Raw genomic sequence first — 11,827 nt, 5'->3', positions numbered from 1 at the left:
TTAAGTATAGTCACCATGCCTTGCAATTTATCTCAAAACCTATTCCTCTTGTTTCTCTGAAACTTTGTATCCTTTGGTCAACAACTTCCTATTCCCTCCCTCCCCAACACCCCCAACTCTGCTAACCATCCTTCTACTCTCCACTTGTATGAGTTCAACATTTTTAGATTCCACCTATAAATGAAATAATGTTATCTGTCTTTCCAGGCCTTGTTTAGTTAACTTACCATGATGTCCTCCAGTTTTATCCATTCTGTCATAAATGACAGAATTTCCCTGTTTTTTTAAGGTGGAATAGCATTTCATTGTGTATATATGCCACGTTTTATTTATTCATTCATTTGCTGGTAGACAGGTGGATTCTATATCTTGGCTGGTATGACTAATGCTACAATGAACATGGGAATGCAGATATGCCTTCAATATATTGATTTCAGTTACTTTGGATATATACCCGAAATTGGGATTACTAAATCACATGGTAAGTTGTATTTTTAGTGTTTTGAGGAACCTCTATATTGTTTTTCATAATGGCTATATTTACATTTCCACTAACAGTAAAGAAAGGTTCCTTTTTCTCCACATCCTCTCCAACACTTGCTTTATCATTTTTATAAAGACCATTCTAGCAGATGTGATATTTCATTGTGGTTTTAATTTGCATTTTCCTTATAATTTGTAATGCTGAGCATTTTTTCGTGTACCTGTTGGCCATTTGTATATCTGAATAATGTCTGTTAATGTCATTTGTTATTTTTGTAATCGGGTTATTTATTTTCTTGCTATTGAGTTATTTGAGGTTCTTATATAGTTTGGATATTAACCTTTAATCAGTTGTATAGTTTGCAAATATTTTCTCCCATTCTGTGGTTGTCTCTTCATTTTGTTAATGGTTTTCTTTGCTGTGCAGAAGCTTTTTAGTTTGCTGCTATTTGATTTGTCTGTTTTTGCTTTGTGGTTTATGCTTTATGTGTCATATCCCAAAAATTGTTGCCCAGACCAATGGCATAGAGATTTCCTCCGTATTTTCTACCAGTAGTTTTACATCTTCAGGTCTTCTATTTGCCTTTAATCCATTTTGAGTTGATTGTTCTATATGCAATAAGAAAAGAGTCTAGTTTCATTCTTCTGTAAATGGATATCTAATCTTCTCAACATCATTTATTTGAGGCTATCCTTTTCCATTGTGAATTAGTAGCACTATTGTCAAAAATCAATTGACCACAAATTCATTAGTTTATTTCTGGATTTTCTAATAGTGCCATGCTGTTTTCATTACTATAGCTTTACAATATGCTTTAAAATTAGGGCGTTTGATGCCTGCAGCTTTGTTCTTTTTGTTTAAGAGTGCTTTTGGGGGGGTCATATGTGGCTGCATACACATTTAAGGGTTGTTTTTCATATTTCTGTGAAAATTATTGTGGAATTTTTTTTGAGACAGCGTCTCACTCTGTCCCCACTGGAGTGCAGTAGCATGCAATCTCGACTCACTGCAAATTCCATCTCCTGGGTTCAACCAATTCTCCTGCCTCAGCCTCCAAGTAGCTGGGACTATGGGCACGTCCCACCCAGCTAAGTTTTGTATTTTTAGTAGAGATTGGGTTTCATCATGTTGGTCAGCCTGGTCTCAAAAGTCTGACCTCATGATCCACCCGTCTTGGCCTCCCAAAGTGCTAGGATTACAGGCATGAGCCACCGCACTTGGCCTTATGGAATTTTCATAGGATTGAATCTATAGATGTCTTTGGGTAGTATAAACATTTTCACAATATTAATTCTTCCAGTCCATGTACATGGATATATTTCCATTAATTTGTGTTTGCTTCAATTTTTTTTTCCAACAGTGTTTTGGAGTTTTCAGTATATGAGTCTTTTACTTTTTTGGTTAAATTTACACCTAATTATTTAATTATTTTGCCATTATTGTAAATGTGATTTAAAATTTGTTTTAGATAGCTCATTATTATTATATAAAAATGCAAGTAATTTTTGTTTTTTTTTTTTTTTTTTACTTTGAATTATTGTTTTTTTTTTTTTTTTTTTTTTTTTTTTTTTTTTTTTTTTTCTTTTTTTTTTTTATTATACTTTAAGTTCTAGGGTACATGTGCATAACGTTTATATCATGTATAACTCCCCATTGCAATCCCTCCCTCCTCCCCCCTCCCCATGATAGGCCCCAGTGTGTGATGTTCCCCTTCCCGAGTCCAAGTGATCTCATTGTTCAGTTCCCACCTATGAGTGAGAACATGCGGTGTTTGGTTTCTCTTCTTGTGATAGTTTGCTAAGAATGATGGTTTCCAGCTGCATCCATGTCCCTACAAAGGACGCAAACTCATCCTTTTTGATGGCTGCATAGTATTCCATGGTGTATATGTGCCACATTTTCTTAATCCAGTCTGTGACAGATGGACATTTGGGTTGATTCCAAGTCTTTGCTATTGTGAATAGTGCCGCAATAAACATACGTGTGCATGTGTCTTTGTAGTAGAGTAATTTATAATCCTTTGGGTATATACCCAGTAGTGGGATGGCTGGGTCATATGGTACATCTAGTTCTAGATCCTTGAGGAATCGCCATACTGTTTTCCATAATGGTTGAACTAGTTTACAATCCCACCAACAGTGTAAAAGTGTTCCTATTTCTCCACATCCTCTCCAACATCTATTGTTTCCTGACTTCTTAATGATTGCCATTCTAACTGGTGTGAGATGGTATCTCATTGTGGTTTTGATTTGCATTTCTCTGATGGCGAGTGATGACGAGCATTTTTTCATGTGTCTGTTGGCTGTATGGATGTCTTCTTTTGAGAAATGTCTGTTCATATCCTTTCCCCACTTTTTGATGGGGTTGTTTGTTTTTTTCTTGTATATTTGTTTGAGTTCTTTGTAGATTCTGGATATTAGCCCTTTGTCAGATGAGTAGGTTGCAAAAATTTTCTCCCATTCTGTAGGTTGCCTGTTCACTCTGATGGTAGTTTCTTTTGCTGTGCAAAAGCTCTTTAGTTTAATTAGATCCCATTTGTCAATTTTGGCTTTTGCTGCCGTTGCTTTTGGTGTTTTAGACATGAAGTCCTTGCCCATGCCTATGTCCTGAATGGTACTACCTAGATTTTCTTCTAGGGTTTTTATGGTATTAGGTCTAACATTTAAGTCTCTAATCCATCTTGAATTAATTTTCGTATAAGGGGTAAGGAAAGGATCCAGTTTCAGCTTTCTACTTGTGGCTAGCCAATTTTCCCAGCACCATTTATTAAATAGGGAATCCTTTCCCCATTTCTTGTTTTTGTCAGGTTTGTCAAAGATCAGATGGCTGTAGATGTGTGGTATTATTTCTGAGGACTCTGTTCTGTTCCACTGGTCTATTTCTCTGTTGTGGTACCAGTACCATGCTGTTTTGGTTACTGTAGCCTTGTAGTATAGTTTGAAGTCAGGTAGCGTGACGCCTCCAGCTTTGTCCTTTTGACCTAGGATTGTCTTGGCAATGCGGGCTCTTTTTTGGTTCCATATGAACTTTAAAGCAGTTTTTTCCAATTCTGTGAAGAAACTCATTGGTAGCTTGATGGGGATGGCATTGAATCTATAAAGAACCTTGGGCAGTATGGCCATTTTCACGATATTGATTCTTCCTATCCATGAGCATGGTATGTTCTTCCATTTGTTTGTGTCCTCTTTGATTTCACTGAGCAGTGGTTTGTAGTTCTCCTTGAAGAGGTCCTTTACATCCCTTGTAAGCTGGATTCCTAGGTATTTTATTCTCTTTGAAGCAATTGTGAATGGAAGTTCATTCCTGACTTGGCTCTCTGCTTGTCTGTTACTGGTGTATAAGAATGCTTGTGATTTTTGCACATTAATTTTGTATCCTGAGACTTTGCTGAAGTTGCTTATCAGCTTAAGGAGATTTTGGGCTGAGACAATGGGGTTTTCTAAATATACAATCATGTCATCTGCAAACAGGGACAATTTGACTTCTTCTTTTCCTAACTGGATACCCTTGATTTCTTTCTCTTGCCTGATTGCCCTAGCCAGAACTTCCAACACTATGTTGAATAGGAGTGGTGAGAGAGGGCATCCCTGTCTTGTGCCAGTTTTCAAAGGGAATTTTTCCAGTTTTTGCCCATTCAGTATGATATTAGCTGTGGGTTTGTCGTAAATAGCTCTTATTATTTTGAGGTACGTTCCATCAATACCGAATTTATTGAGCGTTTTTAGCATAAAGGGCTGTTGAATTTTGTCAAAAGCCTTTTCTGCATCTATTGAGATAATCATGTGGTTCTTGTCTTTGGTTCTGTTTATGTGCTGGATTACGTTTATTGATTTGCGAATGTTGAACCAGCCTTGCATCCCAGGGATGAAGCCCACTTGATCATGGTGGATAAGCTTTTTGATGTGCTGCTGAATCCGGTTTGCCAGTATTTTATTGAGAATTTTTGCATCGATGTTCATCAGGGATATTGGTCTAAAATTCTCTCTTTTGTTGTGTCTCTGCCAGGCTTTGGTATCAGGATGATGTTGGCCTCATAAAATGAGTTAGGGAGGATTCCCTCTTTTTCTATTGATTGGAATAGTTTCAGAAGGAATGGTACCAGCTCCTCCTTGTACCTCTGGTAGAATTCAGCTGTGAATCCATCTGGTCCTGGACTTTTTTTGGTGGGTAGGCTATTAATTGTTGCCTCAATTTCAGAGCCTGTTATTGGTCTATTCAGGGATTCAACTTCTTCCTGGTTCAGTCTTGGGAGAGTGTAAGTGTCCAGGAAATTATCCATTTCTTCTAGATTTTCTAGTCGATTTGCGTAGAGGCATTTATAGTATTCTCTGATGGTTGTTTGTATTTCTGTGGGGTCGGTGGTGATATCCCCTTTATCATTTTTTATTGCGTCTATTTGATTCCTCTCTCTTTTCTTCTTTATTAGTCTTGCTAGCGGTCTGTCAATTTTGTTGATCTTTTCAAAAAACCAACTCCTGGATTCATTGATTTTTTGGAGGGTTTTTTGTGACTCTATCTCCTTCAGTTCTGCTCTGATCTTAGTTATTTCTTGCCTTCTGCTAGCTTTTGAATGTGTTTGCTCTTGCCTCTCTAGTTCTTTTAATTGTGGTGTTAAAGTGTCAATTTTAGATCTTTCCTGCTTTCTCTTGTGGGCATTTAGTGCTATAAATTTCCCTCTACACACTGCTTAAATGTGTCCCAGAGATTCTGGTATGTTGTATCTTTGTTCTCATTGGTTTCAAAGAACATCTTTATTTCTGCTTTCATTTCGTTATGTACCCAGTAGTCATTCAGGAGCAGGTTATTCAGTTTCCATGTAGTTGAGCGGTTTTGATTGAGTTTCTTAGTCCTGAGTTCTAGTTTGATTGCACTGTGGTCTGAGAGACAGTTTGTTATAATTTCTGTTCTTGTACATTTGCTGAGGAGTGCTTTACTTCCAATTATGTGGTCAATTTTGGAATAAGTGCGATGTGGTGCTGAGAAGAATGTATATTCTGTTGATTTGGGGTGGAGAGTTCTATAGATGTCTATTAGGTCCGCTTGGTGCAGAGATGAGTTCAATTCCTGGATATCCTTGTTAACTTTCTGTCTCGTTGATCTGTCTAATGTTGACAGTGGAGTGTTGAAATCTCCCATTATTATTGTATGGGAGTCTAAGTCTCTTTGTAGGTCTCTAAGGACTTGCTTTATGAATCTGGGTGCTCCTGTATTGGGGGCATAGATATTTAGGAGAGTTAGCTCTTCCTGTTGAATTGATCCCTTTACCATTATGTAATGGCCTTCTTTGTCTCTTTTGATCTTTGATGGTTTAAAGTCTGTTTTATCAGAGACTAGGATTGCAACCCCTGCTTTTTTTTGTTCTCCATTTGCTTGGTAGATCTTTCTCCATCCCTTTATTTTGAGCCTATGTATGTCTCTGCATGTGAGATGGGTCTCCTGAATACAGCAGACTGATGGGTCTTGACTCTTTATCCAGTTTGCCAGTCTGTGTCTTTTCATTGGAGCATTTAGTCCATTTACATTTAAGGTTAATATTGTTATGTGTGAACTTGATCCTGTCATTATGATATTAACTGGTTATTTTGCTCATTAGTTGATGCAGTTTCTTCCTAGCCTCGATGGTCTTTACATTTTGGCATGTTTTTGCAATGGCTGGTACCGGTTGTTCCTTTCCATGTTTAGGGCTTCCTTCAGGGTCTCTTGTAAGGCAGGCCTGGTGGTGACAAAATCTCTAAGCATTTGCTTATCTGTAAAGGATTTTATTTCTCCTTCACTGATGAAACTTAGTTTGGCTGGATATGAAATTCTGGGTTGAAAATTCTTTTCTTTAAGAACGTTGAATATTGGCCCCCACTCTCTTCTGGCTTGTAGAGTTTCTGCCGAGAGATCTGCTGTTAGTCTGATGGGCTTCCCTTTGTGGGTAACCCGACCTTTCTCTCTGGCTGCCCTTAAGATTTTTTCCTTCATTTCAACTTTGGTGAATCTGGCAATTATGTGTCTTGGAGTTGCTCTTCTGGAGGAGTATCTTTGTGGCGTTCTCTGTATTTCCTGAATTTGAATGTTGGCCTGCCCTACTAGGTTGGGGAAGTTCTCCTGGATGATATCCTGAAGAGTGTTTTCCAACTTGGTTCCATTTTCCCCCTCACTTTCAGGCACCCCAATCAGACGTAGATTTGGTCTTTTTACATAATCCCATACTTCTTGCAGGCTTTGTTCATTTCTTTTTCTTCTTTTTTCTTTTGGTTTCTCTTCTCGCTTCATTTCATTCATTTGATCCTCAATCGCTGATACTCTTTCTTCCAGTTGATCGAGTCGGTTACTGAAGCTTGTGCATTTGTCACGTATTTCTCGTGTCATGGTTTTCATCTCTGTCATTTCGTTTATGATCTTCTCTGCATTAATTAGTCTAGCTGTCAATTCTTCCACTTTTTTTCAAGATTTTTAGTTTCTTTGCGCTGGGTACGTAATTCCTCCTTTAGCTCTGAGAAGTTTGATGGACTGAAGCCTTCTTCTCTCATCTCGTCAAAGTCATTCTCTGACCAGCTTTGATCCGTTGCTGGCGATGGGCTGCGCTCCTTTGCAGGGGGAGATGCGCTCTTATTTTTTGAATTTCCAGCTTTTCTGCCCTGCTTCTTCCCCATCTTTGTGGTTTTATCTGTCTCTGGTCTTTGATGATGGTGACGTACTGATGGGGTTTTGGTATAGGTGTCCTTCCTGTTTGATAGTTTTCCGTCTGACAGTCAGAAGGACTGTCTGTTGGTCTGTTGGAGATTGCTTGAGGTCCACTCCAGACCCTGTTTGCCTGGGTATCAGCAGCAGAGGTTGCCAAAGATAGAATATTGCTGAGCAGCGAGTGTACCTGTCTGATTCTTCCTTTGGAAGTTTCCTCTCAGGGATGACTCCACCCTGTGAGGTGTGGGGTGTCAGACTGCCCCTAGTGGGGGATGTCTCCCAGCTAGGCTACTCAGGGGTCAGGGACCCACCTGAGCAGGCAGTCTGTCCGTTCTCGGATCTCAACCTCCGCGTTGGGAGATCCATGGCTCTCCCCAAAGCTGTCAGACAGAGTCGTTCGCGTCTGCACCGCCCCCGCTGCTTTCTCTATTGGACCTCAGCTGTGGGCTGTCCCCAGAGGTGGAGTCTACAGAGACAGGCAGGTTTCCTTGAGCTGCTGTGAGCTCCACCCAGTTCGAGCTTCCCAGCGGCTTTGTTTACCTACTTAAGCCTCAGCAATGGCGGGCGCCCCTCCCCCAGCCTCGCTGCTGCCTTGCGGATAGATCCCCGCAGACGGCTGTGTTAGCAGTGAGGGAGGCTCCGTGGGCGTGGGACCCTCCCGGCCAGGTGTGGGATATATTCTCCTGGTGTGCCTGTTTCCTTAAAGCGCAGTATTGGGGTGGGAGTTACGCGATTTTCCAGGTGTTATGTGTCTCAGTTCCCCTGGGTAGGAAAACGGATTTCCTTCCCCCTTGCGCTTCCAGGTGAGGCGATGCCTCGCCCTGCTTCAGCTCACGCTGGTCAGGCTGCAGCAGCTGACCCGCACCGATTGTCCGGCACTCCCTAGAGAGATGACCCCAGTACCTCAGTTGAAAATGCAGAAATCACCGGTCTTCTGTGTTACTCGCGCTGGGAGTTGGAGACTGGAGCTGTTCCTATTCGGCCATCTTGCTCCGCCCCTCTCCAATGCAAGTAATTTTTGTATGTTGACTTTGTATGCTTCAACTTTAGTGAATTTATCAGTTGTAACAGTTTCTTGGTGGAATATTTAGGGTTTTCTATATACAAGACCTTATCATCAGCATATACAGGCAGTTGGAAAGAAAAAGTTTCTTTCTTTCCAATTAGGATGCCTTTCATTACTTTTGCTTGCCTAATTACTCTAGCTATAATTTTCAGTACTGTATTAAAAAAGAAGTAGTGCTAGTGGGCATTCTTATCTAGTCCCTAATCTTAGTGGGGAAGCTTTCAATTTTTCACCATTGAGAATAATACTATCTACAGGTTTGTCATATATGGCTTTAAATATGTGGAAGTACATTTCCTCTATACCTAATTTGTTGAGAATTTTGATCATAAAAGCATGTTAAGTTTTGTCAAATGTTTGTTCTGCCTCTATTGAAATGATCATATAATTTTTATTTTTCATTTTTTAACATGGTGTTATTGATTTGCATGTATTGAACTACCCTTGCATCCTGGATCCTCTCTTATAACAGTATACTCTGTTTCTCCCTACTAATCATCTAATAATTTCTTTATGTATTTAGGTGCTCGAATGTTGAGGGCATATATATATATATATATATATATATTTGTCATTTCCTGTTGGTGAATTAACCTCTTTTGTCATCATGTAATGACCTTCTTTGTCTATTTTTATAGTTTTTGATTTAAAGTTTATTTTGTCTATATAAATATAGGTGCCTTTGCTTTATTTTGATTTCCATTTTCATGGAATATCTTCTTCCATCTCTTTACTCATAGTCTATGTGTGCCCTTACTAGAAAAGGGGTTCTCTTGTAGGTAGCATATAGTTGCATGATTTTTTAATGCATTTGACCATTCTATAATCTATTTACATTCAAGGTAATTAATCTGTTCTGATGCTGCTCATAAAGACATAGCCAAGCGCTGGTAATTTATAAAGGAAAGAGGTTAAATTGATTCACAATTCCACACTGATGGTGAGGCCTCAGGAAAAACAAAGGAAGGGGAAGCAAATCTGTCCTTCTTCACATTGTGGCAGCAAGGAGAAGTGCCAAGCAAAAGGAGGAAAAGTCCCTTATAAAACCATCAGATCTCATGAGAACTCACGCACTATCATGAGAACAACAACATGGGGGTAACCACCCCCATAGTTCAATATCCTTTCACTGGGTCCCTCCCATGATACATGGGGATTAAAGGAGGCACAATTCAAGATGAGATTTGGATGGGGACACAACTTAACCATATCATTATGCCCCAGCCCCTCCCAAATCTCATGTCCTAACATTTCAGAACACAATCATGCCCTTCTAAAAGTATACCAAAGTCTTAATTCATTCCAGCATTAACTCAAAAGTCCAAGTCCAAAGTCTCATCTGAGACAAGGGAAGTTCCTTTCACCTATGAGCCTGTAAAATCACAAGAAAATTAGATACCACCTAAATACAATCGGGGTACAGGCAGTGGGTGAATACACCCTCTCCAAATCGGAGAAATTGGCCAGAACATAGGGGCAGTAGATTCCATGCAAGTCCAAAACCCAATGGGGTAGTCATTAAACCTTAAATTTCCAAAATGATCTCCTTTGACTTGCTGTCTCATATCCAAGTCACACTGAAACAAGAGGTGGGCTCTCATGGCCTTGGGAAGCTCCACCCCTGTGGCTTTGCAGTGTACTGCCCCCCATGGACTGGTGATGAGTGTCTGCAGCTTTTCCAGTGTACAGCCCCCATCGACTGTAGCTTTTCCAGTGCACGGAACAAGCTGTCAGTGAATCTATCATTCCAGGGTCTGGAGGACAGTGACCCTCTTTTCACAGCTTCACTAGATAGTGCCCCAGTGGGGACTCTGTATGGGCCCTCTGAGCCCACATTTTCCTTCCACACTAACCTAGCAGAGGTTCTTCATGAGGGCTGCACCCCTGCCAAAAACGTCTTCCTGGACATCCAGGCATTTCCATACATCCTCGGAAACCTAGGCAGAGGTTCCCAAACCGCAATTCTCGACTTCTGTGGACCCACAGGCTCAACACCACATGGGTGCCACCAAGGCTTGGCATCTGTGCCATCTGAAGCCATGGATTGAGGTGTACTTTGGCCCCTTTTAGCTAGGCTGAAGCAGCTGGAATGCAGGGCACTAAGTCCCTAGGCTGCACACAACATCTGAAATCTGCTGAAAGCTTTGAATGTGATCTGTTTCTTATCTTTTGCTATTTTTAGTATTCTTTCTTCATCTACATTTTGACAATTTGATTGTAATATGTCTTGGTGAACTTCTCTTTGGGTTGAAGTTTACTGGCAGTCTCTGAGCTTCTATATCTGAATATTATCATCTTTCCATAGATTTGGAGATTTTTCAATCATTATTTTCTTAAGTATGCCTTCTAGGCCTTTATATCTCCCTTCTCCTTCTGACGCTCCTATTATGTGGTGGAGTTTTTGCTTGATGGTGTCCCATAATTTGTGTAAGTCTTCTTTATTATTTTTCATTCTTTTTTTCTTTTCATTTCTCTGACTGGATAATTTCAAATGCCCTGTCTTTGAGATCGTTACTCTTTCTTCTGCTGGATCAAGTCTGCTATTTAAGCTACCTATTAGATTTTTCTCAATTGTTATATTCTTTATCTCTAGGATTTTTATTTTTTATTTTTACATTTCTTTGTTAAATTTCAATTTTGTTGATGCATTGCTTTCCAAATTTTATGTTTCTATTTAAATTTTCTTAGAGCTTTCTGAATTTCTTTATAGGTTGGTTATTTGGAATTTTTTTTTGTCATTTCATTGATCTCCATTTCTTCCAGGTCTATTATTGGAGCTTTATTAGTTTTTTTGTTTTGTTTTGTTTTGGTGGTATCATATATTTTCCTGATTTTTCATAATCCTTGTGTCCTTATATTGACACCTGTGTGTTTTAGCAGACAGCCACTTCTTCCAGCCTTTTCCAGTGTTCTTTGGTGGTGATAGACCTTAACTATATACTCCAGCCTGGGATCTGGAGTAATCAGCTAATAGCAACCTCAGACAGGCTAACCATGGTTCAGGTGTCCTAATTGGGCTGCGTCACTTCCTGTGCTCTGCGGTCCAATGGTACTGCTTGTTGTACTCTGTGGTTTGGTGAGATCACTAACTGGACTCTACTGTCAAGTGGGGCTTCTGGCTGGACTCTATGATTGTCTCTGAATGGGCAGGGTTGTAGATTTTCTTCCTTGGCTGGGTGATTCTGTTGCTCAGAATCTGTAGTTGTGCAGGATTATATGCTGGGCTCTGAGACTGGATGAAGTAGCTGGGGTAGCTGCTCTACCACATAAGATGAGCAGGGCCAGAGGCCATGTTTCACAGATATGCATGTAGTCTTGCCTCCTTTCTATGGTGGGCTTAAGCAGAGCACCAAGGCTTTTTGGAGTCACTGCTCTTCAGCTTACATTGAGTGTGGCCACATGCTCTCTCTGTGAGTACCAAGGCTGTATGGAATAGCTGGCTAGGGACTCAAGCCTGACAAACTCGTGGACTGTGTTCCTGTAGCACTATGCTGTTGGCTAGTCATGGTGTAATCCTGCTGGTACTTCCAATGCTTCCCATAGGCCAACAGGAGTGAGCTTTCTATGAAAGGTCCCATAATTGTGTGGAAACTGAATGTCTACTT

The sequence above is a fragment of the Trachypithecus francoisi genome, unplaced genomic scaffold (assembly GCF_009764315.1).
Source record: "Trachypithecus francoisi isolate TF-2019V2 unplaced genomic scaffold, Tfra_2.0 Lachesis_group15, whole genome shotgun sequence".
In the NCBI taxonomy this organism is placed as follows: domain Eukaryota; kingdom Metazoa; phylum Chordata; class Mammalia; order Primates; family Cercopithecidae; genus Trachypithecus; species Trachypithecus francoisi.
The sequence above is the reverse complement of the archived record's forward strand: the minus strand, read 5'-3'. Positions refer to the sequence as shown.